Genomic DNA, 14970 nt, shown 5'->3' on the forward strand with positions numbered 1-14970 from the left:
TTCTCTGAACTCCAATTTCTATCTCCTCAACTTAGAATGACCACTCTACTCTGCTTGATGCCTCCTCTCTGCTATTGTTGTTTGAAAATTGCCTCCAGGTTAGAATCCAGAGTAATTATAGAGTTCATCTTGTTTGTTTTCTCCCTCTCAAGGATCACAGTCCTGCACCGCTTCTTATTCCAATGTCTGAAAACAACTTTTCATATAGATTTTTTAGGTGGGTTTTTTTTGTTTTGTTTTGTTTTGTTTTGTTTTGTTTTGTTTATAGCAGGAAGACAAGTTCCATATCAGTTACCTCTTTGTGGCCAGAATCAGAAGTCTCTTACCTGGCTCTTTCACCATCCCCTCCCACACACACACCTTCATTTGTCATGTTCTGCAATTTCATATGTTAGGTGTGGATATTTTTTTCTTTATCTTATTTAAAGTCCATTGGGCTTCCTAGTAACTTTAATCAGTTTTAGAAAATTCTGTCATCTCCTCAAATATTGCCTCTGCTCTATTCTTTCTCTCCTTTTGTTTTGGAACTTTAATTAGCATGTGGTAGGTCTTTTCACTCTCCCCTCCATATCTTTTAACCCTGTTCCATATTTTCATATTTTTGTCCTCTGTGCTGCATTCTGGTTTTCTTCTAGTTTACTAATTCTCTTTTCAGCTGAATCCAGTCTGCTGTCAGACTCAATCTACTTGGTTCTGTTTCAAATCCACTAGGTCATTTTTCATATTTTCTTGTTCCTTGCAACTATTTTCAAGCTTGTTTTATAATACATGCCTGACAACTTTGATATTGTCCAAAGCCTTTGTGAACCTGTTTTTGTTCTCTATTGTTTTTGGTGATTCTCATTCATTTGCCTTTTCTCCCTGTGTGCTTGCTTATTCCTTGCCTTTGAAGATTATTTGTGGGGATTTGAAGTTTAGGATGAAGGTGCATTCATTGAGGGAGGATTCTCATATATGCCTTTGCCAGGTGCTGAGGGGAAATGCTTGACTGGAATCATTTTAAACCAAATTCAAGAGTTGAGGTGTTTCCCCAACTACTTGGGTAATGCAAATTCAGGCTGCAAACCAGTTTGGCTTGGAAAATTTCCCCCTGCTCTGCTCTGCTCAGCACCTAAGAAACCTTTTTGCAGTCCTTAGGCTGGAAGCAGAGGGGCTAAGTTTACTTCTGTTTCACCCCTACCTTAAAGGTGTAACCCTTTGATTCTACAGTTAAATGTGGGGAACATCTTCTATTAGACTCCCCACTTTGAGATCACACCGAGTTTTAACTCCTGAGACCATCCATTCAAACCAGAGTTCAAGTTTGCCTTGATCAACAAATACTCTCTGGTGAAAAGTGGCCTATTTGTTCTACCTACCAGTTTGAGTTTTCAATTTCCATTAAATTTGGCTTGGCATTTCCTTACTATCTTGTCAAATTTTTGATGCTTTTAAGGTGTTTTAAATATTTTATCCAGCATTTTAGTTGTTTTCAGCAGGAAAGTTGATTCAAATAACATACCTTGTCATGTTCCCAAAAATTAAAGTGGTTTTGGGGTTTTTTGAAAACAGATTCCATCAAATTGCCTCTGTAAGCAATCCAAACTAGCATTGATTCACTTTTTTGTTTTGGAGTTTTTGTTTCTTTGGTTGTTCTTTTTGCCAATTAATGTATCCTTCCGAAAAGAATGTAATTTTTCAAAATCAAGTAATTGAGAACATATTCTATAATATAATATGAGACTTTGTAAGAATTCAAATACAAAGCAACTTCCTCTTTTCTGAGTAATTATTTGGAGAAGATAAAACTTCACCTTATATTTTTTAAGGAAATACGGTATATGAAGGCTCTTTCACAATACCCAGCATAGAGCAAGTATTTAATAAATATTAGTCTTTCCCACCTCTCTTCAGCTCTTCAGGAACTCCCCTTTATAAAAAATCTAAGTGGTCTAGTTGTTTAAAATAATGTAAGACTGTTCCTGCTTTGGGTAAGTAGCATGGTCAGTATGACATTTCTCTAAGTCTCTTTCAGTCCACATTGGTAATCACATGAATTGTTCATACACGCACACACACATACATATATGTGGCCATATAACTTTATAAGTTACTGAGTTTTACAGGGATTATTAAGAAGCATAACAACCAATATATTATATAAGAAACTTGAGTTTCATTTAGAAAATAAAATTTTTAGTTCCAAATAGAAATAGTCTTCTTTTTTCACTTATACAGGACTTGTGAAATTTTAGGAAAGAAATGAATAAGAACTTAATGTAGTGCCTTTCTTCGGTGATTTAGTGAGGGTGGGCCAGACTTTCCACGGTAGAATAGGCATATGTCTAGATACCAGGCCACTGGGCAGAGAATGTAAGGCTTAGGCCATAGCCACTTCACCATCATCTAAAACACATCACAGCAATTTTTGTTAAGATTGCAAGAGGATAAGGAGGCATAGGAGCCTTCCCCCATCCTCACTAAAGATTCATAATTGTTATCACCAGAACAACTTACACATTAAAATGGCTTTTTAAAAAAATCAATTATGTCTTTTTATTTCTGGCTTAAACAAAAGTATTTATTACGGTTCTGAAGGCTAGAAGCCCAAGATCAAGTCATTGGCAGTTTTGGTTTCTTCAGAGTCCTGTCTCCTTGGTTTGTACATGGCAATCTTCTCTTTGTGTCTTCACATGGCCCTTCTTCTGTAAGTTCCAATGATGTCTTTTAATTCTTTCTTCTTCTATTCTGTGATTTCCCTGCTTGCAGAGTTCTGTCCATGTTGGAGGAGACCAAAAAAAAAAAAGAAAAAAGATTCATAACATATTTAAAGTTTGAAGAATTCTTAGAGATGACTTAATTAAATACTTTCTTGTCCAAATAATTAAACCGAAAGGCCAGAGAGGTTATGAATTTTCCAAGGTTACAGGTCCACACTAGACTCCTGGACTTCTTGACTTCCTTGCTATTCACTACATATCCTTCTACACTATGCTGCCAGTTCCCTATATGCACCTCAGGGCTTTTCTCATCTGGACTTCATACTTGGAGACAGTAAGGCGAGGGCAGATATTGAGGCCAGCTGAATGAAGTTCTTTACATTTCTAAGGGAATCAGAAGCATTGGGAATATAGAAGGTCTGCAGAGTTAGAAAAAGCAGGCTAGAGAGAGAGAATGGAGCAGGGTTAGGAAGTAATGGAAGGTCAGGACTGATGAGAGAGGGAAAAGCATTCCAGGTGGAGAAAACCAATATTTGGAATCTCAGTCCAAAGCAAGGATGAGATATGTTGGGGGTGGAGTACAATAACAATAGTGATAAAAATATGGAATTCTAATTCAAGTCAACAATGCTAACAAGGAAAATTTCAAATAATACTTTTCTCTTCTGGCATAAGGAAGATATGAGAACAAACTAACATTCAAGAAACATTATAAAAGAACTAAGACACTTTTATCTGGAAAGATATGAGGGACATGGATCTCCTTTCCACAAAGGGAAGTAATGGCTAGAATTGTCATAGGAAATTAACAGGACAACAGGGCAAACAGATGTGCACATTAACCAAAAGACCCTGAAAATTCAGGAAATCTTGAAATAAGGTCTGGAGGAGACACCCTTCAGTCTGGGATGGGTTAAGTTCAGTCCTGCCTGGAGGCAGAGGGAGGGATGAAATGTCCTGTCACAGAGTCTAGAAGTCTGGATCAGGGCCTATTCATGGAAACAAAGCGTCTCATTATGGAGAGAGGTGGAGAACAACAGGAAAAATCCCCAACCTATTTGCCTGGGGCTTCAAAGCAGTGTAGAAGCTCTCTGGCTTGATCAATTTTAGGCTCTGATTTTCACAAAAAAAGATTTCAGTTAAGCCAAAATTAAAGAACTCCTACGGTACTGCAGTGAGACTTGGATCTCTCTTACTAGGAAGTTAGCAATTGGGAATAACTTGCAAGAACAGTTTAGACACAACTGGGAATGGAAACAGAGAGAGGGATAAAATTATCACTTGGTTTGGGAATTTCGGATTCGGCTCTGAGGCCTTGATAGTTGTCAGAGGAGGTTGGTTAAGGGTCCTCCCAGCCTAGTGGCTATGTAAGAACCTGCTTCTGGGAACCCACAGTGAAGGCAGGGTGTGTCAGAGCGTGTGCTGAATTCCTGGCTTCAATTACAGACTACTAGGCGGCTGAAGAGTCTGTCATTGCCGATGTCATCACATTTACAAGATTCATAGGTCCCCTTTCCAGTAAGACACAAGAATGAGGGCCTCTCTGCACCTGCTGACATGTCCAGCGCTGTGTGCTCGATAAAGATGCACATAATTGAGGGAAGTAGATGTGAGGGTCTCTCTGGTGTGTCCACTCATTCCTACCAGGAGAATGAGAGGAAATGGGATCTTGGAGAACTTATGCTGAGCCTCCACTGCCCCGATGTAGCCTCCATGTTATAGGCTAGAAAATCTTCAAGGGGAGAGATTTTTGTTTATCTGGAATGAAGGCAGAAGCATGGATAAGATTATCTCTCAAACTTCAATTGAAACACTCCATGATACTTGGCTGGTCTATGAATTGTCCTTTGCCCATTCAAATCCATTTAAATTCCTCTACTGCCAACATCCTGGGGGATTCAAAAGAGTATGGGTGCTCAGTCTGTCTTCTTCAACTAGTTGTTTCTAGGCTCTGCCCCGGAGATACCATTAGAGAACTGGCAGGTATGGGGAACTGGCTTCTCCTCGCAAAGTGAAACTCCCAAACAACCAGCCCCACATTCTTCTCTGACTCATGCCACCAAACCCCCACCATGCCCTGCAGGTCAGTGGGCTGGGAACCCTGCCACATCTGGAACAATTGCAGCTGGGATAAGATGCCTATTCTGATAGCCAGGACACACCTCCTCTCATCCCCAGCCTTGGATCACTCTGTGGCCTGTGCCCCAGGTATTATGATAAGATGCAACCAGAGATGGGCAGAGGACAGTCAACAAGAGGGCTACCCTAGGGCTGCTGGCCTCATCTGCAGAGATCTGATCAGTCTCTGTGGTTCACCTCTGATTCCTCCACTTGCCATAATACAGAATCCTCCAAGCCCCTGAGAAGTAGGCGATTCTCATTATCCTAGTCAATGGATAAGAGCAGAGGCACACATAATTTTTTCACTTGTTGATTGCCTACCATGGGTCAAGTCCTGTGTTAAGTGGTGAGTATACAATGATGCACAAAATAGATGTAAGCCTTCTGTGTAGCTTACTGTCTAGTGGCAGAGACCACAATTAAACAGATTCATAAATAAATATATAAGCTCAAATATAATTGGTATTTAAAAAAGTGAAGTAAATTCACATTATGTTACCTACACAGAGTCATTCATACACATACATGTGCAAACATTCCATCTGTGTCCATCCCCAGTCCTAACACAATGTTTCTGCCAAACCCAAGGCAGTGAAAGTATGGAGTCTGCAAATCAGGAATGAAGAGTTGACCCAATGTTAGTATGAGAATTCACCTTGGCTATTCATCTAGATATGAAAATCATATCAAAAGTGGTCACAAAATTCTATTTGCACATCTAGGATGAATACATTTCATCCTCAATTCCTCAAGGTCTTCCATCTCTGAAGCAGAAGGGCAAAAAAATCTTTGAGGAACCAGAGAGTCATGCAGTCTTAGGGAAGAGAGAGGCCTGAAAAGATCAGTGCAAATCACTCTAGCTTCCTCTCCCCATGTCCTATTCAAAATTCATTGAGGTATAGGTCTGAAGGCAGAACTTTGGAGATAGTTTCATCCATTCCATTGCTTCCAAAATCATACAGATAGTTGGTATTTGACCTAATTCTTGTAGCTCCCCAGATAAACTATACAATTTTCTTCCGTCACCTCAATAATCCACTCTACTGGGAAGTTCTTTCTTTGGAAATAGAAAAAAAATAGCATTTTTTCTTTCTCTATAAAATTTAATTTCTTTCTTGATATTTTGTCTTTTTTTTTTAATGTTCATTTGTTTTGAGAGAGAGAAATATCAGGGGAGGGGTGGGGGGGGGAGAGAGAATGTCAAGCAGGCTCCACGCTCAGCATGGAACCCGATGTAGGGCTCGATCTCACTACCCAAGTCAACTTCAAGAGTCAGATACTCAAGCAACAGAGCCACCCAGAAACCCTGGTATTTTGTCTTTTAAGCCAAATTTTAAACCTAAATTTATCTATTATCTTTCCCTCCTCATTCATATTTAAACATTATATGAAAAGTGGTCACCCTTTCCTTCTGCTTCAGAGGAGAGACCAGAAGACATCCAAGGTAGAAATATTTAAGTCTGGGAAGTTAGAGCCAGGACTCTCCTTCCAAGTGGTTAGTTCACATAACCCATTAGTTAGTTTACATAATCATATTAGGAAGACCTCCCTCTAACAGGCTGGGAAGATCTAGCGGCAGTGTATATTTCCTCCCTTCAAGCATGATCCGTCCAGAAAGGTAGAGGTCAATGGACATGGGGTGCCTGGGTGGCTCAGTTGGTTAAGTGTCCGACTCTTCGGTTTCAGATCAGGTCATGATCTCATGGTTTGTGAGATCAAGCCCCGAGTCAGACTCTGTGCTGACAGTGCAGAGCCTGCTTCAAATTTTCTCTTTCTTCCTTTCTCTCTGGCCCTCCCCCACTTGTACTCTCCCTCTCTCTCTCTCAAAATAAATAAACTTAAAATTTTTTTTAAAGGCCAATGGACAGATAGCAGGTGTGAACGTTTCTTTGCTTTACCACTAAATCTTGTTTTACAGGAAAAATGGGTAGACTAAAGAATGCAAGAAGCAATGTGACTGGGTAAGTTAACTTCTGCAGAGTCATTCTAGGATTCCAGAATAGAACCAAGCAAAATGAAGTACAGAGTCCATTTGGATAATTACAGCTGATATGTAAGCAATATTTTTAAAAAAACAAGCAAAAAAAAAAAAAAAGAAAGAAAGAAACCCCTAGACCTTAAGAGTAGAGCAGAGACAGGTGTAGGCCCTTATTAATATAACTGGCCTTTATTCTTTACCACATTTAAAGGACCTTAGTAGATAGTAACCAGAGTCTCCCAAACTTCCATCCCTTTTTCTTAAAAGCTAAGGAAAAGAATAAAAATTTTAGTGTTCCAAAATTGAGCCTGGGTTAAGTGGCCAACTATTGATTTTGACTCAGGTCAAGTCTCACAGCTCGTGAGATCTGTGATTTTCAGCCCAGGATTCTCTCTATCCTTTCTCTCCTCTCTCTCTCTCTGCTCCTCCCCTCCACTCTCTCTCTCTGTTCTCTATCTTTCTCTCTCTCTTCCACAATAAATAAACATAAAAAATTTTTAGTGTTCCTAAAGTTATCTTATTTATTCCCCTGCCTCCAGCTGTGTTGGTCATCTAGTTTCTCTACCATTTCTACCTTAGTCTCTCACTGGACCCATGTCTTTTGATTTTTTTCTGCTTAGACCTTTGTGCTTCAACCAAGATAACCCATTGACCAAGCCCCACACCTTGACTCATCCCCACATCCAAGCCTGTGATTGAACATTGTCTCCTATCCCCAAGAATGTTGTCTTCCTGGCCTCTACTTCCCACAGTCTCCCATCAAAATCCAGCTCAAAACTCTTTCCTCGAAAGAGTCTTCTTTATTAACTCCAACTGATCTAAATGACTTCTTTGTCCCTGTTTCATCTCAGTATTTAGTTTCCAAAATATTTAATCGCATAAATTAGCACATGTGTGTGGTTTTATAGGATAGCTTGAGAAATGACGTTTTCTGTCTCATTTGTTATACTATAAGTTCCTTGATGGTGAGGACCACGGTTCCTTTTTCTTTCTTTTTTTTAAAGTTTATTTATTTATTTATTTATTTATTTATTTATTTATTTTGAGAGAGAGAGAGATGGCACAAGGGAGCGAGGGGCAGAGAGAGAGGGAGAGAGAGAATCCCATGAGAGGCAGAGAGAGAGAAAGACAGAGAAAGAGAGGAGACAGAGAAGCGGGGCTTGAACTCACCCAGTGCAGGGTTTGGGCTCACCTGATATGGAACTTGAACTAACAAACCATGAGATCATAAACTGAGCCGAAGTCAGATGCTTAACCAACAGAGCCACCCAGCCTCCCTAAGTTTATTTATTTATTTATTTTGAAAGAGAGGAAGAAATAACCAGAAGGGGAGGGGCAGAGAGAGAGAGGAGGACAGAAGACCTGAAGTGGGATCTACACTGACAGCAGAGAGCCTGATGCGGGACTCAAACTCATGAACTGTGAGATCATGACCTGAGCCGAAGTCAGACGCTTAACTGACTGAGGACCCAGGAGCCCCATCTTGTTTAAAAAAAAAAATCTAGTCTCCCCACTCCAATCCTTAGAGTTCTTCAGTAAATGCTAAAATTATGGTTGAGATGGACTAACTGCCCATCACAGAATGAGACACAAAATAACCTTTTTGTATCAAGTTCTGAGATCTGGACATAATGAAAGCAATATCAAGAATGGAGAGAATGGCTAACAAAGAATAGGCATCCTAATTCTGTGCTCCATCAGAGACTTCCAAACTTTCAATATTGTTTGGGAACATTAGATTAAGTAATTTCCCAAATCAGGCCAATATCCAAACTCCCACTCAGAAAGAACATGGAGCATAAGCTATATACAGGAGAAAAGCATGGTAATGTGAGCAGCGTCTAATACATAGTAGACACTCCGCTAGTATTTGTGAAAGGGAGGGATCAAGAAAGCAGATTCTAAATTTCTCTTTATTGTCACCTGTTAGTGTTGGTTGACTTTCCAAGCAAGAGAAAGCTGGTCAATGACTTCTCTGACTAGAGAAACTGGAGGCTATGGGGTGGGTACCGAGTTAAAAAAAAAAAAAAAGTAATATCAATGTGGGGAAATGTGCTGTATGACAGGAGGATACAGATAAACACAGAGAATAAACAGAAACATCACTAAAAGATTTGGGCTGAGGTCTAGTAATCTATGCTATAGAAGATGAGGAAAGGTTAAGGGCATTCCTGGAAAGGAGTCAGAGGATACTTTCTGGAGGAAAAAGAGGAGATAGTAAGCCAGAGTTTGGCAAGAAGGTAGCTACAGAATTGAGCACCAAGGAGTGGTACTGAAGAAGTGACTCTTGTGGGCCATTGGCAACAAGAGAGGCTATCAGCTAATCTTAGATCAGAAAGGCCTTGGGGAACCTGGGTGGTTCAGTTGCTTAAGCGTCATGATCTCACGGTTTTGACTCAGGTCATGATCTCACACTTTGTGGGTTTGAGTCCCACATCGGGCTCTGCACTGACAGGGCGGAGCCTGCTTGGGATTCTCTCTCCCTCTCAATCTCTCTCTCTGCCCCTCCCCAACTCGCTCTCTCACTCTCTCTCAAAATAAATAAATAAACTTAAAAAACAAAAACCAAAACCAGAAAGGCCTTGTTGGAAGTCAGGAGAACTAATGGGGTGGGAGAGTGAGAAGTTGATGGGAGGAACTGGTAAGAGGCCTGGGAAGTTTAGTTTTGTCTTCTCTTAAGTATATGAAACATAAGCAGTCAAAAAGTAGCCCATTCTTCACGTCCTACCAACAAGCAAATGGGAGCAGAGCTGTGATCCCTTCCTTAGACACCTGACAGGAAAAGTGCTCTCAGCGACATTATCATAGCATAAAGAAACAAGCTTGGCACCAAGAACAAAGTGAATACCTCTAAGCAAAGACACAGCCCTTTTTGGCGACATACAAAATCCTTAAACTAATCTCATTCCTAGAAATCAGTTTCTTCCAATATTCAGCTGCTTCTCCCTTGATCCTTGTTTCTCCCTGAGTGTCTTTGCACGACATCCCTTCAAAAGGCCTTTGTCAAGCAGGAAAGCTAATCTCAACCCAGTCCAGAAACCTTCCAAGGATGAATCTGTTTTCAGGGCCTTCGCAAACTTTTCAGCTCTACCTGCAGTCTAACTTAGATTACTTTAGATGCTCTGCTTTTACCATAGACAGAAGTTGAGAATACCCAAAGACTGATTTGGACAGCGCAAGATGGTGACATGTTTGGGGAAAAACTGTAAGAGTAAAATAAACATAAAAACACAGCTTTTTCATCCAGTGAACTGATATTTCTTAAGGACCCATTGTGCAAAGCATTATGCTAAACACAGAAAGGAATTTAAAGTTAAAGTATATATAAACTCCACCTTCCAAAAGCTTACCATCTAGTAAAAGAGGCAAAAACATATATACATTACTCCAGTATAAAACAGTGCTACCATAGAGGTTCAAATAATGTGACATCATAGTTGGGGGAGAGACAGAAATAATTGTCACTAGAGAGATCTAGAAGTATTCTTGGAAAATAAGATTTTAAGCTGGGCTTTAAATGAAGGATAGGACCTTGACAGGTTGATAAGGAAAGGAATGGCATTCTAAAGAGAAAGGACAGCATGTGCAAAGGTCTGAGGGCAGAAGAGCATAGAACAAGTTCAGGAACCTCAAATAGACCCATGAGGGATAGTCCAGGTTATATGAAGGGATGGAGACATAAATATAAGTAGTGTCACAACAGAGTTTGGATTTTATCCAGTGAGAATAAATTCATTATTCATTAGAGAATCAATGAATTATGATGATCCATGTTTCTTTGAAATTCCCAGATAACTGATTCAACTTTTGAAGTTTGAGGACAAATAAACTTCAAGTTATCATATGGAAAATGACATTTCACATGGACTCCACCATGGAAGCTACTGTCTTTTACTAAATTCATCTCCACCTATATAATTTCACTGGACATAAAAACGGGGGGGGGGGGTCAAGGAGGACTATAAAATCTCCCACTTTGAAAGGCCTTTAATAGAAAAGAAATTTTTATTCACCTCAAAGGTGATGGTAATAGTTTTGTTTTCGGTCAGAAGGCTCATTCAGCTGGCCACAAAAAGTCTTTTCATGGATACAGGCAGACAATAGGACAGATACTAACTGCAAATAATACAATGTTGAGGAACTATAGAATAATGGAGTCCTAGAGGCCACCTAAGGCCAATAAGGCAGCTCTCTGGTGGAAGAGACTTTAGGGCCAGTTATACAAAGAGGAAAAGGCCAGGGCTGAACAGAGAGGACAGAGAAACCTCCTAAGTTTGAAGGAGGAGGGAATTGCCTGTATAAACGTTTGGAGACAAGTCCCAGCAAGCACATGTGGTGAGTGTCATGTGTGGGAGACACAGAACAAATGAACTCAGCTGGAATGGACAGTCTGTAACAAGAGCTAACAAGGATTCAGTCTATAGGTAGACCAGTTTCCAGCACAAAAGCAAGAGTCAACACTGAATGCTACTCTTGGCCTCTCTAGAAAGAGAGGTAAGGGTTTTAGTCTCCATTTTCCCCTTACACTTTCATGAGATGTGGGTTACATTCCTGGTTGTTCTGGACATTGACTCATCCTCCTGTAATGAATCTGAGTGTCCTAGGGTATGATGCTGTCTATTGTACTGAGGGATAAAGTGAGGCCAGGGAAAAGAAGACTGTTGGAACCAAATTCAAATTATACTTAAGAACTAAGCTCTGCTTGGGCTAAATTTGCATTATTAGAACCTCACTCCTCACCCTCCTTTTCCTCTGTTTCTGCTGAACATCCCTTAAGGGAATGCTGAATTCTACTCAAGCCAGGTAAGGGAGTGGTTAGATGTCAAAGCAGAGGTTATTACAGAATGACTTCCATGATTTGGGTTAGCTGCCTGCCATAGCCCAGACTCCCTAGTCTCATTTCTAATTTTTTTTTCAACGTTTTTTATTTATTTTTGGGACAGAGAGAGACAGAGCATGAACGGGGGAGGGGCAAAGAGAGAGGGAGACACAGAATCGGAAACAGGCTCCAGGCTCCGAGCCATCAGCCCAGAGCCTGACGCGGGGCTCGAACTCACGGACCGCGAGATCGTGACCTGGCTGAAGTCGGACGCTTAACCCACTGCGCCACCCAGGCGCCCCCCTACTCTCATTTCTAATCCCATCTGCATTCACAGATGCAAGTGGCTACCATGGAAATTTCCTGAAAAGTCTGAATGCTGGAGAAGAAACTGCTCATTGACCATTCTGAACAATCAGCGAAGCCATGTTAGCCCTAAACCATGAAGAAAAACTGAGTTCAGTTTTGCTGAGTAGAGCAAAACTATCATACAGCCCAACTGCAATTAGAAGCTGGGGACTAAGGCGTCCCTGAAACCCAGCTGGGGAATCTCTCCCTCATGTTCTTTCTGAGCTCCACATTCTACCACAGAAGACAGTAAAAAGGAGGCTGCCCCACACCCTTCTGCAGAAAAAAGGTGCATTTTGGGATGGTTTGGAGGCATCAAAATGGTAAGCAATTTTAGGGTACAATTAAGACCTGGCTGCTGAACCCTACAATAAATTACCATCAAAGGCACTCACACGTCAATAGGGGAAAAAAAAACACATGTGCTTGCAAGACGATGTGTGTTTGATGCTCATAAAAAAGATAAAAATATAGGTCATCATCATGTAACGAGCTTGTAGGTGTCAGAACGTGTGCTGTTGGGGGAGGTAAGGGAGTGGAAATGGACAGGGATCAGCAAACCAGAAAGAAGCTGCAAATCAGACTCCTATCTCCAAGTTCTTCCCTTTGGTCAAAGTCCACAGATGCGCCATGGGGGCACAAACAGACCCTTCCCCCATTTTTTTTTTATTTCAGGGGACATCCCCTTCCTTGCACCCCCCAGCCAGATTTCCAACATATTAATCACCTCTCCCATTTTGAAATCAGCCGGTCAGGGTATTATTCAAGCATTGTTAATGACACCATCAGCCAAGGTATCAATTAGGCAAGTTGGGATAAGAAGAGCAGAGAATAGGGCTGGCCAGAGAGCAGAACAAGTCTGTTTTGGTGTAAGTAACCCACATGTCCACAAGAGCTCCTAGCTACCCTTAAAGGCAACTGCAAATGCACTGAATTCTCCAGTCAAACCAAAACTCTACTTCCTAAGTATCCCCTACCATGCCCACTCAGTCATCCCTTAACTGGACTTTACCTATTCACATCAAATCACTCAGGATATGCAGGCAAAGGGCTATGACTAACCAGCTCTGGGCAGAGCGATTCCTGTGGTTGGGTCCTAACATGGAGGGAATGCTTCCCCAAACCACATTCTGAACTTACCTTAAAATCTAGCTCAATGTTTTCTCATCCAGGAAGCTTTTTTTTTTTCAAATAAGGAAAGTCTTCCTATTTGTTAATTCTTTATTTTAAAATTCAAGATAAGGATGTTATTTTCCTCAGCAGACTGAGAATTTCATGAAGACCAGAGATTTTTTTTTTTTTTTTTTAGATCTCTCTGCCTCAGACACCTACCTATTCTCCTCTCAGTCAGGACAGGCTCTGTTCAAAGGGGTTGTTCCGAACATGTGGGTGTAACAGCTACTGAAATTTGGATTCTGGAGAAAGGAAAGAAACAAAGACTAGAATCAAAACTACAACATAGTAGGAGTCAATTCAGTCATCAAGATGTCAGATTTCCTTCCCATTATATACTTAGGGAGGTTTTCAGAGTGTTTTGTTCTAGACTCCAATCTTGAGTCATTCCCCAGCTCCTTCTCACCTTTCCACTCTCCGGATGGATATAAGTCCTCCATGGCTTTCTATCCACACCCACCAATTATCCAGATCTTCAGACAGATGTGAGAGACTAGAGTAGGACAGGAGGTCAATGTTTCATATTTTTAGTGGCTTTCGTCCAAAAGAAGGTGGCTGGGCCAAACACCACAACCAAAACTAGAAATCTCAATAAAAAATATTCATGTTAGTGAGTCTTGACGATGCCGTTCCTAACTATTAGACTGACTAGGAAAGTGAACAGGTTTCCCAGACATTTTCCCAAAAGACTTAGCTCCTTGAGTTTCTTTACACCCTTATTCTCTGCCCTTTTTTCTCCTCTAATGTCTTCCTGCAACTTCACCCTAAACTCCAAAGTACTAAGTTATAGTCGCCCATAGAAAATAAACACATAAACTTTCAAAATGGAGCAGCTGGTGTTTTTAAGATGGAGAATCCACAAAAAAAATTTTTTTCAATTACCTTGTATTTTCCCTAAGGGCAGGCACTATATTATAATTTTCTCTTTTAATAAAAGCTTTATTGAGATATAATTCACATACTATATGATTCACCTATTTAAAGTGTACAATTCGGTGATTTGTAACATAGTCACAGTGTTGTGCAACCACATCACAATCAATTTTAGAATATTTTCATCACCCCAAAGAGGGATCCTGTATCTGTTAGCTTCCCACTGCCCCCAACACTCCTAGCTCTAGGCAACCACTAATATACTGTCTCGTTTTATAGATTCACCTACTTGGAACACTTCACGTAAATGGAATCATATGATATGTGGTCTTTTGTGATTGGCTTCTTTCTGTTAGGATGTTTTCAAGATTCATCCATATTGTAGCATGTATCAGTAGTTCATTCCTTTTTTATTGCCAAATAATATTCCATTATATGAATAGTCCCCTTTCTTTTTCTTCAGTTGATCGACATTTGGGTTGTTTTCACTTTTCAGCTATTATGAATAACACTGCTATGAACATTCATATACAAGTTTTTACAGGAACATATGTTTCCATTTCTCTTGGGCATATACTTAGGAGTGGAGCTGCTGGGGTCTCATGGTAACTCTAGGTGTAACATTTTGAGAAACTGTCAGACTGTTTTGCAAAACAGTTGTATCATTTTATAATCCCACCAGCAATGTGTGAGGGTTACAATTTGTCCAATCCTCACCAACAGTTATTATTATCTTGTTATTATTATTATTATAGCCATCCTAGTGGTTTTGATTTACATTTCCTTGAGAGCTAATGATGTTGAGCCTATTGTTATATGCTTATTGGCATTTGGAGAAATGCTTATTCAGATACTTTGCTCATTTTTAATTGGGCTATTTGTCTTTTTATTATTGAGTTATAAGAATTCTTGGTATATTGTACATACAAGTCTCTTATCAGATATATGACATGCAGATA

At 40.2% G+C, this 14970-nt stretch overlaps 1 protein-coding gene across 21 annotated transcripts in view; it reads right to left on the reverse strand.

Moving 5' to 3' along the window:
- Positions 1-2505: 2505 nt before the first annotated feature.
- Positions 2506-14970, reverse strand: part of LOC131519491 (cationic amino acid transporter 3-like) — a 112367-nt gene continuing 99902 nt past the window's right edge. For 5 of the 21 annotated variants that reach the window (XR_009265667.1, XR_009265671.1, XR_009265670.1 and 2 more), the window contains 3 exons: positions 13545-13631; positions 13298-13380; positions 2506-2752 (listed from right to left, as the gene is read on the reverse strand). The gene's annotated coding sequence lies outside the window, so the exon portion shown is untranslated. Of the gene's footprint in view, positions 2753-4248; positions 4458-13294; positions 13381-13544; positions 13726-14970 lie in introns of those variants that run through there. The other 16 variants (XR_009265664.1, XR_009265665.1, XR_009265666.1 and 13 more) reach the window with 10 other exon arrangements.

This window comes from Neofelis nebulosa, chromosome 8 (assembly GCF_028018385.1).
Source record: "Neofelis nebulosa isolate mNeoNeb1 chromosome 8, mNeoNeb1.pri, whole genome shotgun sequence".
NCBI lineage: Eukaryota > Metazoa > Chordata > Mammalia > Carnivora > Felidae > Neofelis > Neofelis nebulosa.